We start from the raw sequence: 16,981 nt of genomic DNA, 5'->3' as shown, positions 1-16,981 counted from the left end.
CAGTTTCTTCCTCCGCCCCAACCCCCACTGGTTTGCACAGTCAGAAGCAATGAGGCTTGATTTTCCCCAGTGCTGGAATTATGACCTGCATGGTCTGGTGAGGGACTGGGAATGCTCCCCAGGTGTCCCTCTTGACTTTTAAAAATGTGTAATTGTGCTCTCTGCTGGCCTGCCACTACCGCCACTGCTGTCATCACCACACCGCGTCCTCTCCACCCCAGCTCTAACCCTCCTACCTGTCTGGACGAGTATTTATTCTTTATATCTTTGTTTGTTGGACTTCAATGCAGTTTGATTTTCTGAAACTTCTGGTTGTTTCTAGTTTTGAGGTAGTTGTATTTCTTCTTAGTTGTGGAGGGAGATGCAGCGTGTCTGTCTACACCTCCATCATGGCCACTGTAGTCTCTTTTCACATTCTAGGCATTCTTTTTTTTTTAATTTCTTTTATTTTTTGATTTTTCAATTACAGTTGTCCCATTTTTCCCCCATTGCTCCCCCGACCCAGCCCAGCCCTTCTCCTTCTAGGCATTCTTTAAGGTTCATTCTGAAAACCCATTTTTTCATTCAATTATGTTTCTTATTTCTCTAGATCTTACAGAATTTATAGATAAGATCATCTAATTTGACATGTTTTCATATGTTAGTTATGTCATTCTCTAAGAATTTTAGGTGAATTATTCTTTTCTCCTAAAACATCAGTGAACACTGTTCTGGAATAAATTCTGCATTCTGTTTTTACTCCCATATCTAAATTCACCAGAGGAGATTAAAAAATATTTGTTGATAGTTTGGTATCTAATTTTTTTAATAGAAAAACTCATAGAATGTTAGCACATTAAAGTTAGAAGATTGAAGACTTCCGGCCAAGATGGAGGCATAGACAGACATGCTGCACAACTAAGAAGGAATACGGCTACCTCAAAACTAGAAACAACCAGAAGTTCCAGAAAATCAAAATGCATGGAAGTCCAGCAAACAAAGATATGAAGAAGAAATACTCATCTAGACAGGTAGCAGGGGCAGAGCTGGGGCAGAGAGGATGCGGTGTGGTGGTGGCAGCAGCGGCAAGAGCAGCAGGCTGGCAGAAAGTGCAGTTACATGTTTTAAAAGTCAGGAGGGACACCTGGGGAACATTCACAGCTCCTCACCAGACTGCGCAGCTCACTGTCCCAGCACCAGGGAAAATCAAGCCTCATTGCTTTTGACTGTGCAAACCAGTGGGGGTTGGGACAGAGGAAGAAACTGCAAGTCTCTCAACAGAGTTTGCTTGTTTAAAGGGCCCCCACAATCCTAGAATGTCTGCAGACCCACCCACTCTGGAAACAACAGCCAGGGCCGCAGCTAGAGGGGCACCAGTTTGGTGCAAAAGTGGGAGAAATGCCTGGAAAGTGGGCGAGTGCTGGGCAAACAGCACTGTTCCTTCTCAGACCCCTTCCCCACATACAGCGCCATAACGTGGTGAAATGGGTCGCCCATTACTGACAAACGCCTAAGGCTCCACCCCTTACAATGTAGTAGGAGCAACAGCTCTCCCTGGGATACAGAAGAAAACAAACATAGGAGACTTCCAGCCAAGAGGGAGGCCTAGACTGACACACTCCATCTCCCTCCTCTACTAAGGAGGAATACAACTACTGCAAAACCAGAAATAACCAGAAGTTCCAGAAAATAAATGGAAGCCCAACATATGATGTTATAAAGAATGGGTGCTCATCCAGACAGGTAAGAGAGGCAAAGCCAGGAAGGAGAGTTCAAGTTGTGCTGTCCACAGCGGCAGCAACGACGGAGGCAGGACAGCGGTAAGCACAGACACCCGTATTTAGGGGGAGGTGAGAAGTGCTTGGGGAGCACTCCCAGCTGCAGACCAGACCTGTCAGCTTGCAATTCCAAAGCCAGGGAAGGCAGACCTCTATTGTCTTGGACTCTGAGGCCCAGAGTGGGTGGGGATGGAGGAGGAGGCTCCCAGTTTCTCAGTGGAACATGAACAGCAGGAATCCATCTTGGACCCCCACCCCCGCAGAAAACACCACAGCATGGAGAGGAGGGTTGCCCAGTTGTGATGAGTGCACAGGGCTCCACCCCCTATAGCATAGGAGGTGGGACAGCCCTGTCCAGGAAGCAAAGGTAAACACAAAATGGTCAGAATGACACAGATCATGATAGAGATCCTGATGACATAGCTGACCAGACAGCCAATATATAATCTAACAGCTCAGCAGATAGAAAATCTTTCTGAGGCTCAGTTCAGAGCTTTGGTTATAAAAATGCTTACAGACCTAACTACAGATCTTAAACAAGACAGGGAAGGAATGAAGGCTAGTCCTGCTGAAATGAACAAACACACATACGTAACAAGTGGTGAGGGCAAGAAAATCAGGGATCAAATCAACAAATTGGAACATAGGGAAGCAACAAGCAGTCAACCAGTGCAGAATGAGGAAATGAGAAGTGAGGAAAATGAGGAGAGGCTCAGAAACTTATTGGACAGTTATAAGCAGGCCAACATCCAAATCATAGGGCTGCCAGAAGGTGAAGAAGAACTAGAAACTGAAAAATTATGTGAAAAAATAATGAAGCAGAACTTCCCTAACTTGGGGAAGGAAATAGACTTACAGTTCCAGGAAGCACAGAGAGTGCCAAAAAAACTGGACCCACGGAGGACCATTCCAAGACACATTATAATCAAAATGTCAAAAATTAAGGATCAAGAGAGAATCTTAAAAGCAGCAAGAGAGAAGAGAATTACATACAAAGGGGTCCCAATAAGACTGTCAGCTGATTTCTCAATAGAAACTGTGCAGGCAAGAAGGGACTGGCAAGAAATATTCAAAGTAATGAAAAGCAAAAATCTACAACCATGATTACTCTATCCATCGAAGCTGTCATTCAGAACAGAAGTACAGAGATAGTGTTTTCAGGACAAAGCAAAACCGAAGGAGTTCATCAGATCCAAACCACTGTTATATGAAATGTTAAAGGGACTTGTTCAGGAGAAGGAGGATCAAAACTATGAACATTAAAATGAAAACTGCATCACAACAGCCAACAACAGAAGCTAGGGAATTGAAACAAAGGCAGACTAAGTAGGCAATGAGAGTGGGAAAAGAATTATAGGTATGGGGTACATTTTGGGGGGAGGTCAGTGAGGAGGGGGAAGGAGGGAAAGGGAGGGAGATGGTACAGGAATTAAGAAGCATAGTAGGAGGGAATGGAGTAGATAGGAAGATGTTGAGAAGAACTATATGCACAACCAATGGCCATGGACTAAGGGGGAGGGACAGCTGCAGGGAGGGGGGTGTCACCGGGTGGAGGGGAACAAAGGGAAAGGAAATTGGGACAACTGTAGTAGCATCAACAGTAAAGCATATTTTAAAAAAAGAAGATTGAGTGTAGTCTCTCAATGTGTTATTTTCTTTTCATCTCTACAAAATCTCAGACAGGTGGTCCTTCAGGCTCTGCTTGAACACTTTCAGTGAAAAGACATTTATTAAACTTAAAGATAGTTCATTTTCCTTTAGACAGCTTTAAATGTTGTAAAATTCTTCCTAATTATGGCCGTAGGTTCTTTCTCTTCAATAACTTCCACTTAATGGCCTAATCTGCTTTCAGAAATGATATGTCAAATCCTCCTTTTTATAATAGTCTTTTTTTACACAAAGTCAAACAAGCATGCATTGCTAAGAGTATAAACATAATGGGACCTACCAGCAGAGAAAGATGTGATTAATCTCTGCAACCAGACAACTCCAACTCGTCATCTCCAAAAACAGAAACTTTAGCTCAAACCTAAAGATGCTTGTTGAGTAGCCTATTATGCCCCAGAGAGCTGTGGATCCTGAATAGTCACCTGTTTATAGAGAGAGAGGGGTCACTACTACTAAAGCCTCAATACAAAAAGGAACCTCTCATCAAAAAAAAAACTTTAGGCTATTTCTCAACTGAGATATGAAGTTCTTTTATAAAATGTCTCCAATGTAGTCTTTCCTGCTCAACTTAGAAATCTTCACTGCCTGAGTAGCAACAATCTTGATGAAGCAAGCAGATACTGCAATGAAACCATGGCATTAAACAATTAGATGCTGCATACATTTATTTAAAGTTTACTTGATAGATTTTATTTAATTAAGTCATACCTATGTGTCAGGTAGACTTGCTGTGAGAAATCACCCTGAGAAAAGTCTAGGATTTTATACCAGGTTTATTGAGGGGAGGGAGGAGAAGGGTTATAGGTAAGGGGTAACTCCCAGACCAACTCGAGGGCCCATAGGAGCAAGGGAAAAGGGGAAGGGGAAGGAAGGGGGAGTGGAAACTCCTGGCCACCCACGCAGGCCATAGGAATTGCCGGTCTGTTCATCTGCAGGTGCCCTCTCCACACCTTGTCAAACATACATTTTGGTTAGGGTGGGTTTACCCATCAACACATTTAGCAGGTTAATTTGCATATGGTTCATCTGCATACATCAAAATCCAGTCAGGCAGTCCAGCTTCAGCCGTGTTCTGACACTATGAAGATATAAATACATTAATGAAAGTTAAAAATTATAATAACAATTGTATCAGAGATAAAACTTGTTTTCACTAAGGAAAGGCACATTGAGGTGTGTTGGAAGGAGCATTGGCCAGACATCTTTGGGATTTGTTCTCTGGGCTTGGTTATTATTCGTTAACTGACATGAGTTATTTGGTACATGGGTCTCATTTTCTTTAATTATAAATCGAGGAAGGTGGAGTGGATGACCATCGAGGCTGTTTTAACCTCTAACTTTCTCTGTTGTTTAAGCATTCTTGAATGCTTCCATGTAGTCACTCTGGTTTCTTAGGAACATTCTTCAACATCCTGCTTAAAAACAAACAAAAAACCTCTCAGTTGTTGCTTCAATTGATATTCTCATTCTGTCCCTGAAACAATTCTGTGAAAACCAAATAAAATCATATTATAATATTAACTATCTTCAAAGCATACTGGTTTTTCTCAGATTTGAGAACTCCCAAATTCTAGGAATTTCTCAAATTAGTAAAATAAGGTAGTTGTAATATCTAAGTCCCTTTTAAATTCAAATTATATGCAAAATATCGTATGTGGGGGTCCAGAATTAGTCACCCCAAGATGTGACTCTATGCATGCAGATTGTTTTGAGTTAAAGGTAATTTTAGCTTCAGGTTTAAGAGAAATGTCTGCCTTTCGCTTTAACTACCTAGAAGAACTTGAATTAGGGTCCTTGCCCATATGGGAGATTATCAGAGATAACCTCTTCTGATCCAGCTATAGGGCAGAACAAATTTTTATTTACAAAGCATCTGCTCTTCTTATCATCTGCAAAGAACCTTTGAAGTCCCCAGCATACCTTAATTCATCGCTAGCTCAGGGTACCTTATATACCCATGTTCCTTTTCTGTCTCTGAAACTATCCTTCATATGAGATCTCTGAACCTCTCATGTATGTGGGGTTCCAATACACATGTATGTATTAAATTTGGTTATTTTATTTTGCTAATCTGTCTCAAGTATATCTGATTATTAGACCAGCCAGAAATACCTTGAAGGTAAAGAAAAGTTTGTTCCTCCCCCACAAATATATAACTTAAATTCAAAGAGGTCTTAAAAATGGCAATTTTCTTATTTTACAGTTCAGGTATAGTGAGTTTTAGTTCAGAGTTTCTCCTACTAAATCATCACATAATGCAATTTTCACAAAATAGTGAATTTACTCATAATGTTAAAAACCACTTTCTAATTTACCTGTTTTATATACCAGGCACTTCTTCCTATTGAGAACCTGATAGAGTAGGCAGTTAGATAGACATGAGCAGAGCAGGAACAATAGGCCAGGTACAGAATATCACCAGAGTGGAAGGTCCTGGGTGCCTAACGATGAGCAAAACTAGAAAAAACAACTACTATAGGCCAGGACCTCACACCCAGGGTGACCTTTCCTATCCTAGCATGTCACTGGTCATGTAGTTTAGAACCCCCTTAGAGGAGGAACAAGAAGTCCAGAGAATATCCTCCTAAGACTTCCATACAAGCCCTTGCATGACCACTCCCTTAATCATTAAGCCCTCAGGACCAAGACAATGAGTTTCTAATCAGCATCAGATCATCTTAGGAACAAAGTTTGGGTCTGTTGGCCACAGAGACAGAGTTTTGGTCAAACTAGAGATAACATCTAGGCCTCAGTTGTGTTTCAGCTCCAGGCCCAGAAAAGCAGCAAAATCAGATGAAGCTACACCATGGCTAACATCAGGCCCAGATGCAATGACTAATGTCCTCCTACCCTAGCACTGACTAATCAGTGGAGACCATAAAAGGACACACCTGGAAAGCTGATGAATATGCTATCAAGATACTCCCCTGGGAGCTCCCCTAGCATTCCTGCCTTTAGAAAACAAATAAAAACTCATAAGGCAAAGGATCCAGCATGCATTCTCCTTCTCTCTAGAGCAGGCCTGTGCCTTCTTTCTCAGGTGTACGTATACCATGGCTCTCTTTCTCCCAAGCTCCAAGGGCCCTCCTTTTGCCTCTGGAACTTGTTTCCTGAATCATGCTGCCCAGATGGCTCACTTCTTCTACTTCTGTGACTTTCTAAATAAACTTTCTTTTTTACTAGAGTTCTTGGCTCTAAATTCTTTCTTAGCTGAACTCAAAGACTGAGGTCTAACATTTACTACTAATAAGCCTGCCCTCTATCTCTGGAGCTCTATCTAATTGTAATTTTCCAGGTGTTTTAAACCTTTAAAATTCTGCTTTGTCTATAGTTGCTTCCTTAATTGGAGAAAAATAAAAGTAAAAACCCCAATGGAAGAGTAATCAAAGCTTGAAATATGCATTTAGACTGCTTAGAGGGACTGAATTCACAAACTAATACTGTTTCATCATATGTTCTGTGCTGTTTGCTTCTGGACTGAAAAGAAATGTCACATATGATTGTATTTCTTTAGACCCAAGTTAGGATGGCAGGCAAATATGTGCAAAAGCCACAAAATTTTCCATTTTTATAAAGTGGAAGAGGCATAGACATAAAAGGCAGAGTAATGATACCGCCTTGGGGTTATAAAACCTCTTGTCCTTGAGCAACCTGGGACAACTCACTCATTCTCAGTCATGAAAAAAGAAAATAGCAGAAATTTCTCAGCCCTATTGCAATTTTATTCCCTGCAATAACCATTTCTCTGAACAAGACACTCAAGCATAAGTGCCTGGGAGGTACTTTATAATACGTTCTTTCTATATTATTTTGCAACAAAATTTCTGTCCAGTTTTGAGATTATGAGAAGTTGTTTAGTAATTTCCCTATGGATAGAACAAAGTGATGCAGTAAATTGCAGCAGCAATTTTTATAAACAGCATTAACACAACTGTCTCAATTGTGTAAATAAGAGATTCTAGGGGTGCTGGACATCTTCTAATGGGATATTTTGAGGGTTACTGTATATAAATTTTAGAATTGAATTTATGTTTACTTTGTATATTAAGTTAGAATGGATTGAAGAAAGGAATTTACATCCTTTCCTAAATTTGTCTTTAAAAAAAAATTCTCCTTTCTTTTCTCATTTCCAGAAAGATAACAAGAATAAAGGGGAAAAAAGGCAGAAATCTGAGGATGATTTATCCTGTCCAGAAATAGTATCAGGAAGTTTCTGTAAATCAAAAACTTTAGTATTTGTATCTGTGTGACTCGACCATTTCACTTCAAAATGTTCACTCAGATAAATTATCTGAAACATGTGAAGAGATATTTGAGGAAGGATCTTTACGATAGAGGTATTCTTCATTTTATTTCAACAGATATGTTAGGAAACCCATGTTGAGGAGAAAATACATTTTACTCTACCCTTCAAGGTTCTTGTGGCTGCTATAATCAAATTGATATTTGACAGATTAGCAGGAGAAAATCATATTAAAGTTTAATAACATGTATGTCTTCTACATACATGGGAATGATTCAGGAAAACTGAATACCTTGCCAGAACAGTGGAAGCCATCACCTTAAATAGCATTCCAGCTAAAGACTAAAGTTGAGGTTGGTGGTTGACAGTGAATTATGGGAAGTTACCAGGAAAAAAACTACAGTCAGCAAAGGTGAGATTGTTATGCAGATTTAAGCCCAGCCTTCTCTATTGATTGTGAAGGCAGTCTTTACACAGTGAGGGCAACACCCTAAAGTGGAGATTTTCCTTACAAATGCAAATGTGCTTTTACAAATGGTAACTTGTATTTGATTTTCAGAGCTTTCTCCCAGGTGTTCTGTTTCTTAAAATTAACCATCCTAAAATAATCAATATCCCAAAGAGGCATATTTTGGGGTGGGAAATTCTGCTCCCTCTTCACCCACTGTGTGTCAAGAGCTGGTTAAGTATTAAACTTTTTTAAAAATCTTAATTGACATATGTATAGAGACACAAAGAATAAGGAATTACACAATATGATAAGTGCTGTGATAAAGGCCTGTTAGGTTCTATGGGGGCTTGGAGAATGGCCACCCAAGAAAGACTAAGGGGTAAGTGTACAAGGAAAGGCTTTGTGATATTGATAATAAGAAATATATATTTAATATTCATCCCCTTTTCTGGCACAGAGCTCCTGAAACCCTTGGAATTACCAAAATAATGAGAGTGATAGTGGTATTTTGATATGTTAATAAGGTGACTTTTGGAGAGCACCCAAGAATAGAGGCTGATGGCCTTAGGAACCAACTTTGAGATTAAAAATTAGGAATTTTCAGTCTTTCCCACCCCCACCTCTCAGGGTGTGAAGGGGCACTCCAGGTTCAATCAACAGCTGCTGGTTAATGATTTAGCCAAGCATGCCTATGTAATGAAGCCTCCTTGAAAATCTAAAAATATGATCAATATGGGGGGCTTCCAAGTTGATGAACACAAGGAAATTCTGGAAGATGGCACATTCAGAGAGACCATGGAAGCTCCACACCTCTTCCCACATATCTGGCTTTATGCATCTCTTCCATCTGGCCGTTCCTGAGTTATATCTTGCTAAAAGATAAACAGAAGCATATGAAAAATTTTAAGTTTATTTGAGCAAATTTGATTTGAATCAGGCAGCATCCAGTTTAGCAGATAGAAAGGAGCTTTGAAGAGCTGTAAAAATGAAAGACTTTTATTGGCCAAAGGGAGTAAGAATAAGGAAGTTATACTAGGCAAAAAGCAGACTGGTTATTGCAAGGTTTTTGTTTTTCTGTTTTTTTAATTCTATAGAGGATGGCAGAGGTTTATCACGCAGATTACCTCACTAACCTATCAGGAGATTCCTGATTGACAGATTTAAGATTTCATTTATGGGAAGGCCAAAGCTGTAATTAAGTTAGGTCTCAATTTGATGCCATGGGGCTTAACCTAAGAAACTTCATTTTAGGTCTATTGTCTCTCTCGCTCTCTCTTTTTTTTTTAACAACCTTTAATAATAAACTGATGATCTGGTAAGTAAAATGTTTCTCTAAATTCTGTGAGCCACTCTAGCAAATTAATAATATTTTAAAAAGAGGGTTATTTGAAACTTTAATCTATAGCTGGTGTTAGAAGCTGGTGACAACCTGAATTTGTAACTGAATTCTGAAGTGTACGTGGGGAGAAAGTGAGACTGAATTTTTAACCTGTGGGATCTGATGCTATTTCTAGGTGAATAGTGTCAAAATTGAGGTGAATTATAAGTCACACAGCCGGTGTCAGAAAATTGTTGGTGTGGAGAGCCTCCCCCACTCACACACATACACACTTTGGAATTCAGTCCAGAACCTGTAAACTTCCTTTTTGGAAATTTCCAGATATGTTTTACCTCAAATAAAAAATATATAACTATTTATGCATATAATGGAATAATATGCTTCCATGATGCATGTAGTCATTTATTTATTCTCATGGAACAGTGTTCATAATATATTGTTTTTAAAAAAAGCCAACGAAGATATTGCATTGGGATCCATTTTATGCAATATAGAACATATTCATGTATACTTATACTTAAATACATATAGAAAAATTCCCAGGTTAACTGTAGCCATTCTTGGTGCTAATTTCTCCATTTTTGCCTATCTGTATTTAAATATATATAAAATTAATCTTTGTTACTTCTGTAATCGAAAACAAAGAAAAGGATGCTATGGAAAGAGACAACTAGCATAGGAAAAAAGTGGGCTGGATGCTAGGAAAGTGAGAGATGTGGTATCTGGTCAACCTAAGCAATTCTGTCACTGTGGGCAGGAGCACTCCATTAGCTCTCACACTGCAAATGAAAGTCAGCATTCAAATTTGAATCCAGGTATGTCTGACTCTAAAGCTTGAGCTTTACTTGATTATTTTTTTAAGTAATACTATGTTGCTCTCCACAGCTGCCCTGACTGTTGATGCAAATGAGAATAAAATAGTAAAGCGAATTCAAAATGAATCCCAGTGACAAACAATTTACAAGCTATGAAAACTGTAGAGAATATGCATATTGGATGGTCCAAAAATGAGTAACTCTATTATGCTGGAAACTGTCACCTCATTATAAATGTCTCCATTCTGATTTTCATTCCTCCCTCTCTGTTAATAATTCAAGCATTTAAATTTTTAATATATATTGCAGGTTGGCATGCAGGACATTAGTCTGACTTCACAACTGTCATATTCAAAATTGAAATGGAATGAATCATTTTTTGTTTTTCATCAAGTCAGCCATTTGCACTACCCAGGTATGTCTAATGAGAGGGAGAGAACCACTTGACAGGAGGAAAATCTCATTAAGGTAAAACATTTGTAGTGCAATCAAACTAAATATCTATTGGATTTCAGTTTAAAATGGTGTCAGACTGGTTGCCACTGATGCATCACCTCCCAAATTTCAAATAAAATATCAACAAAGAAACAGAAAAAGACAGAAATATACATCATCTCCAGAAACTAAAACTTTAAAGAGCCATTGTCAGTTTCTGAGAACATTGACTAAATGTAAGAACAAAGCAGCATAATTTAAAAAAAAAATATATATATATATATTTAGTCTAACAATGCTAACTCCCAGGAAACTGAAAAAACCTTTCCACTGGGAGCTCTGGCCAGGTAGCTCAGTTGGTTAGAGCATCATCTTAATATGTCAGGGTTGTGGGTTCAATCCCTAGTTAGGGCACATACAGGAATCAGCTAATAAATGCATCAATAAGTAGAACGAGTCAATGTTATTCTCTCTCTCTTTCTCTTCCTTCCCTTCTCTCTTTCAAATCAATCATTCAATCAATAAAAAAATAAACTTTTTCCCCTGGGAAAAGATATGAAAATATTTTATTCCTTCCTGCATTGTCAGTCTGTGAATCAGTGATAGAGTTTGTCGTCACCCCTTTATTGCGTGTGTATGTGTGTGTGTGTGCATATGGTTATTTTGTAGCAGCCAAAATATCAAACTGATGAACCTTGGTACCTCTTTCAGAAATGTTAATTTCAGAAAACAAGGGAGCCAGAGACAGGAAAAGGTGTGCCATGTATACATTTGGCTTTCACATGAGATTTGATTTGAACAAGTAGTCTTTCAACTATTTCTGTTGCTACTGCTACTGAATAATCATGAACTTGGCAAGTAGGGCAAGTGGATAATTCTATTATGAGCATTAGATATTCCCAACTGGATTAGCAAAATAGGACAGGTTGAATAAAATAAACTCAAAGGGTTTTGCCTCTAGTTTCAGCCAGAAGAAATGCATAAACAGTGTTCTGTTGTGGCCAGCTGCTTCAAAACACGTTCACTGTGAACTTTGGAGACCTACTTCCACTGGTACTGATCCTGAGTACTGACTCTGAGACTTAATGTGTGTGGCCACAGGGAAGCTGCTTAACTTCTTTGAGCTCAGCTTGCTCATCTGTGAGCTGGAGATTATTACACTTATTTCAAAGGGTTATTATAAGAAGTTAACATGATAGTAGGTATAATTGGACACCATAAAGTAAATGTAAGGACTTTTCATTATGTCTTCTTTTCTTAGTTTTAGTGTACATAATTTACTGTGCAAACCAGCCCTATTTTGGCGAATGTTCCATCTTCCAAACCACTGCAGCAGTTAGGGTCTGGATCACTCAATGACCACTTTAAAATACTACATAGGAATTCTTCATCTTTTTGTATGTGTTTACCTCCTCTCATTCCAAACAGATTGTGGGTTCATTTAGGGCAAAGTCCAATTTTTAGATTTGTTTGCATCCCCTTCTGCACTCCACTGCCCTGTGCTTACTGAGGGCATGAGAATTGCCAAGTTGACGATCATGGTCATCAGTTTCAGTTGGATAATTATTTAGGTATTTTCCTGCTACAGGCAAGGGCACAGTTTTCTTCACCAGATCTGTATCGCTATTGTTAATAGCATTCTGTATGTATCAGTAGGAATATTCATCATAATGTGTAAGGTCCCTAAAGGCAGGACTGCTTTCACGAGGTTTTATTTATTTATTTATTTAAGTCTGTATATTGCGTAAAGTCAACTGCAGGTATGGGCTTAATAAATAAATCTGATGAAAATTTCTCCAGTGATGAAGGTGCAATCTAGCTAGAAGGTGCCATAAAGGTCTCAAACCTGTATTTGCCATTGATATGTGAGAGATAAAAATGAAAATGTAAGTACCCTATAACAAAGTATTTGCTATTCTAATTCAAAATGCTACCATTATAACAATTTATTACAAACGTTTTCATATTGCTATATATTTTGTCAAGGATTTTGCTGTTCTTTTTATACATCATACTATGTTTTACTAGGTTTCTATATGATGCTACTGTTCATTTACAAGGAATTACATTTCCCAGTCGTATATACTGAGGAATCATTTATCTTCTGAAGAACCCGTGGAAGTATGAAGTCCACAGATGGTTTTTTTTTTGTTGTTGTTGTTTTTAGTTACCTTTCTTTCTCCTTATATGTCCTTCAGGGAGATGGCACACCTTCTATGGGCCTTTACCAGTTAAGCATTCAAGGTCTTCAGAGGTTTTTGGCTATAATCAACACTCCACAATACATACCTTTATTTTGGGAAAAATAACTGTTTTGCCATTTTCTGGTGGTTTGCCTTTGAGACTCTTTATGGTATAAGGTATTCCCTTTTTAAAAAATTGTTTCTCTATTACAGTTTTTCTCTTTTTTATTTTTAAATTGTTTTTCTATAAGGTATTCTGAAAGCTTTGAACCTAAAATGTAGAATGTAGCCCCTCATTCTGCTTTTTTGCCCCCATCCCTTTACTTTTTTTCCTTGTCATATTCGATCACTAGTTTTGATTCCTCTTCCCTGCCTCAGAATCTCACTTTGTCTTTCCTTTTTTTACCAGAAATTTTTTTTCTCTCTCTCTTATTAGCCACAGAAAAGAAAGAAGAGTTCCTACACAGCCTGTCAAGTAGGTCTAGAGAAGAGAAAAATTAGAATGAAGGAGGAACACAAAAAGTTGACGGTTTCTGAAAATTCTGAACCAGATGGTCTCATTCTTTCAAATCAAATGTAAGGCTTTTAAAACCACTGATGCCTGACCCATGTCTAGACAACTGTATCATGTGCTACGGGAGTGGGATCTGAACAGTGGTAGAGTGAGAACCATTGTTCTGCATGGCCTTTTAATTTCCTAATTGGTGGCATCTGGTGCCAGGCAGCTAGAAGAGAGGGAGAGCTATTGAGTGCTCACACTTGGGCAAATCAGCACTGCACCTAGCTGATGAGAGATAATGTGTTGTTTCTACTCCTTGGTGTTAGCACCAAGTAAAGATGCCTGATCTTCCAGATTTTTCTCAGTGATGGAGGCTTGGTTATTTTATGCCCCCAGCATGTGATTACCTCAGGCACACAGAAGACCTGGACACATTCACTGAAGACCATTCAAAGGGGCCTCATTTTTGTAATTTCTAAAGGATAAGGTTAAATACATATGTGTAGGTCTCTGTTATATTATCTTGGATGATTCCCATCAATTAACTGCTTTAATGGGTAGGATGTTCTCTTATCTGCTAATGAAAGGCTATCCTTGGTTCCACATTTTGTGAGAACTAGTCTCTTGCCAATTGGTCCCATCTTCTGTCTCTCACCCCAACTTGCTGTGTGTAAGTTCCAAAGTGTGGGCTTTTCCCTTTGTCTGCTGCTGCCAATGGCTTTTGCCTCTTCACACCTTCCCACTAAAACTTTGTCCCCATGGTGTATTTGCCTGTTCAGTACCATCTGTCTCTCACTTCCTCCTGCCTGAGGAAGTTCCATTATATATGGCTTCTGAAAGAAGTGCTCCTTTCATTGCATCTTTATTCCAGAGCCACACTTAAGACACCCATAGGCCTATCACCAGTATTGTCTGAGGCTCAGCACCCTCCAGCCCTGCCAAAATGATGCAAGAACTTATTCTGCTCTCGGGACCCTAATGAAAGCGTGCGTTCTCCAAACAGGCAGAGTATAGAGAGTTTTGAGTGTAAAGTGCAGTTCATGTTATTTTTATTTCTCCTTTTCTTTGGACTCACAAACCCTAGAACAGAGCTCAGGATATAGAACATAGACAGCATATGCAGAAAGTATTGATACTTGTCTAACTATTTTTTATTGCCACCATCCAGACTCCGAAGACAACATGCAAAAGGACAATATGTGAGATTCACTTAGGAGTTCTTGCTGGGAATTCTAAAGGATTAGGATCTGGTCTTTGTCTTATCATCTCTGTGATTTAAGGCAAGACATTTTTGCTTCCCTGGGCTTCAGCTTCCTCCTTAGGGTTTGGATTATAGAATCTCAGAACTATCACTCAGTTCTGAAAGTCAACTAGTTTATTTCTACATAGAGTTAGAATTAGCCTACAATTTGAGAAGAAGCACAAAATACCTTTGTATTTTCTAATACTGAAGTCAAAATCCTGTTCTCTATTTCATGTTATATAAGAGATTAGCCCAATTGTATGACCACCAAGTTGAGTATCAACTCTGTGCCTACAATGAGCTAAGCAGTAGTGAAATACCTGGATCATTTTCTCAAGTAACTTTCAACCTCGTAGATAAGATTAAGACACAGTAAATAGGGAGAAGACAACTAATTACTAAACTGCAAAGCAGCAATTACACTTGTAATAATCCTGAAGACTAGAGTGTTCCCAGGGGTTTCACATGTAAGGTGGGAATTAAACTATCTTCAGTGTCAGGCTGAATCTAAATTAGTGCCGAGAGGAAGATACTCCCAGCAGAAGTGGATGAGGGTGGAGGTGTGGATCAACAAAGTACTAGGAGAAAAGCAGATGGGTCTATCCAACAAAAATGAAGGTGGTTTGGAGAGAAATGTGAGAGTGTTTGAGTTAAGTGAGCCTTGAAGGCCTCAAAGGAAGTTTGGGGCATTAAGTCTGCCTGGAGAAGCTGCTCTAAATTGTTGAGCAGGTGGTCACTGGGGCATGGCACTGGGGAGCATCATGCACACAGTGGACTGGAAACGGGGTGCTGCTGCCATCATGTGGGTGTGCCTTGATTAAGTCAAGATGATATTAGAAGCAACAGGAAGAGGACAACACGCTCTGGAATCTGCAGCAGCGGCAGCTGGCAATGGTTGAGGACTTTGTATGGTTAAGGAACCATATAGGTAAGATGCTGTTCTCTGTTGATATTTGAAGTTGGTTGGGGGTTGCAATCCTTGTTTTCCACAGGGGAATCCTGAATATAAAAGTCCTAATAGTCTCTGTCTTTCAGCCATTGATAGAACTTATGCTACTGACCAGAGGAGTGGCCAACCCCGAGCCACCCACATTTTTCCTTCTCAGCTCCCTAATCTCCAACAGCACCTAATGGAGCACTGAGCAAAGTCTATGGCTCTGTCAGAGGTTGGTCTAAGTGAGCGTGTGAGTGGCCAGTTGGTCTCTGTGCTTAAACTTGATAAGGGTAAGAGGTCATCCCCACCTAATATTAGGAAAGAATGTGTCAGGAAAATAATTTTATTCAAGTGCAACGTCATCCAGTCCTTTCAGGAAAAAAATCACACACACACACACACACACAAATCATTTTGCCTTTAGATCATTAGAACCTTATCTAAACTAAGGTTTTAAGTTGATTATATACTGTGGTATAAGTGACTTGATATAAAACAATTATTGCATTCCTGGCACCTTTGTATAATAGCTGGTTCCCTGTTTCATAAACCTGTAGTGTATCTGATGAAGGAGATGTCTACACTGTCTTTTCATTTTCAAGTTCAAAGAGTTCACCATGGTATGGAGAATGAGTAAAAAAACTCAATGTTGTCTACAAAAATATGGAACTCAGTCCAGAGGAAATAATTCAGACAATATGAAAAAGTGAGGAAATAAAGACAGTGTCCAACTAGGGAGTAGCTGACGACTTGGATGATACCCTGGGCAGGATGGTATAATAACATAAAAAAGGCTTTATTGCAAAAGGGAATTGTGAGCAGTGTGGGAGAACCATAAAATTTACCCCAGAAAAGCAGGAAGAAATAGAATTCCAGGGTTTGAAAGAAACAGCTCTGAGCAGAAAATAATAGGAGACAAATAACAGGACAGATGAATGGAGGTACTTGTTGCTCTAGGCAAAGGCTGTAAAAAGGTTTGTCAAAAGGAGTCTTTTATTTAAATGTAGAAAGTCTGCTTCTCAGATTTGTGTTAACTCTTTCTGTTGATTTAGAACTGAATTAAGTGGATGGTGAAGAGTATCAGCTTCATGAACCTACATTCGTAGGTAGGTAGATTATGTGGATGTAATTTTGTCTGTCCTAATCAAATCCTATAATAACCAATTGTCATCCCTTTTGGAGCATGTACTCTGTGGCAGCATTATTGCATTTTGTCTTCACCATATCCCTGTTGGGGATAATAAGTAGTACTATTTTCCCCATACCTAGACAAAGAAACTAAGATGTAAAATTTCTCACCTGTATACTATAGATTATAATACTATTATTGAGATCATTCATGTAAATTGCTTATCCTCTTGTTACTCTTACCACATAGTCCATAATTTCTAATTGCCAGAGCAAATGCTAGCCT

At 39.0% G+C, this 16,981-nt stretch overlaps 1 long non-coding RNA gene across 1 annotated transcript in view; it reads right to left on the bottom strand.

Moving 5' to 3' along the window:
• Positions 1-4,198: 4,198 nt before the first annotated feature.
• The window catches only part of LOC150006300 (uncharacterized), an 88,496-nt gene continuing 75,713 nt past the window's right edge, over positions 4,199-16,981 (bottom strand). The window contains exon 3 of the long non-coding RNA XR_016511740.1: positions 4,199-4,503. This is a non-coding gene — a long non-coding RNA (uncharacterized LOC150006300). The remainder of the gene's footprint in view (positions 4,504-16,981) is intronic.

Source organism: Furipterus horrens, unplaced genomic scaffold (assembly GCF_987537825.1).
Source record: "Furipterus horrens unplaced genomic scaffold, mFurHor1.1.pri manual_scaffold_6, whole genome shotgun sequence".
In the NCBI taxonomy this organism is placed as follows: Eukaryota; Metazoa; Chordata; class Mammalia; order Chiroptera; family Furipteridae; genus Furipterus; species Furipterus horrens.
Note: the sequence above shows the minus strand (reverse complement) of the source record. Positions and strands in the feature narration are given on the sequence as shown.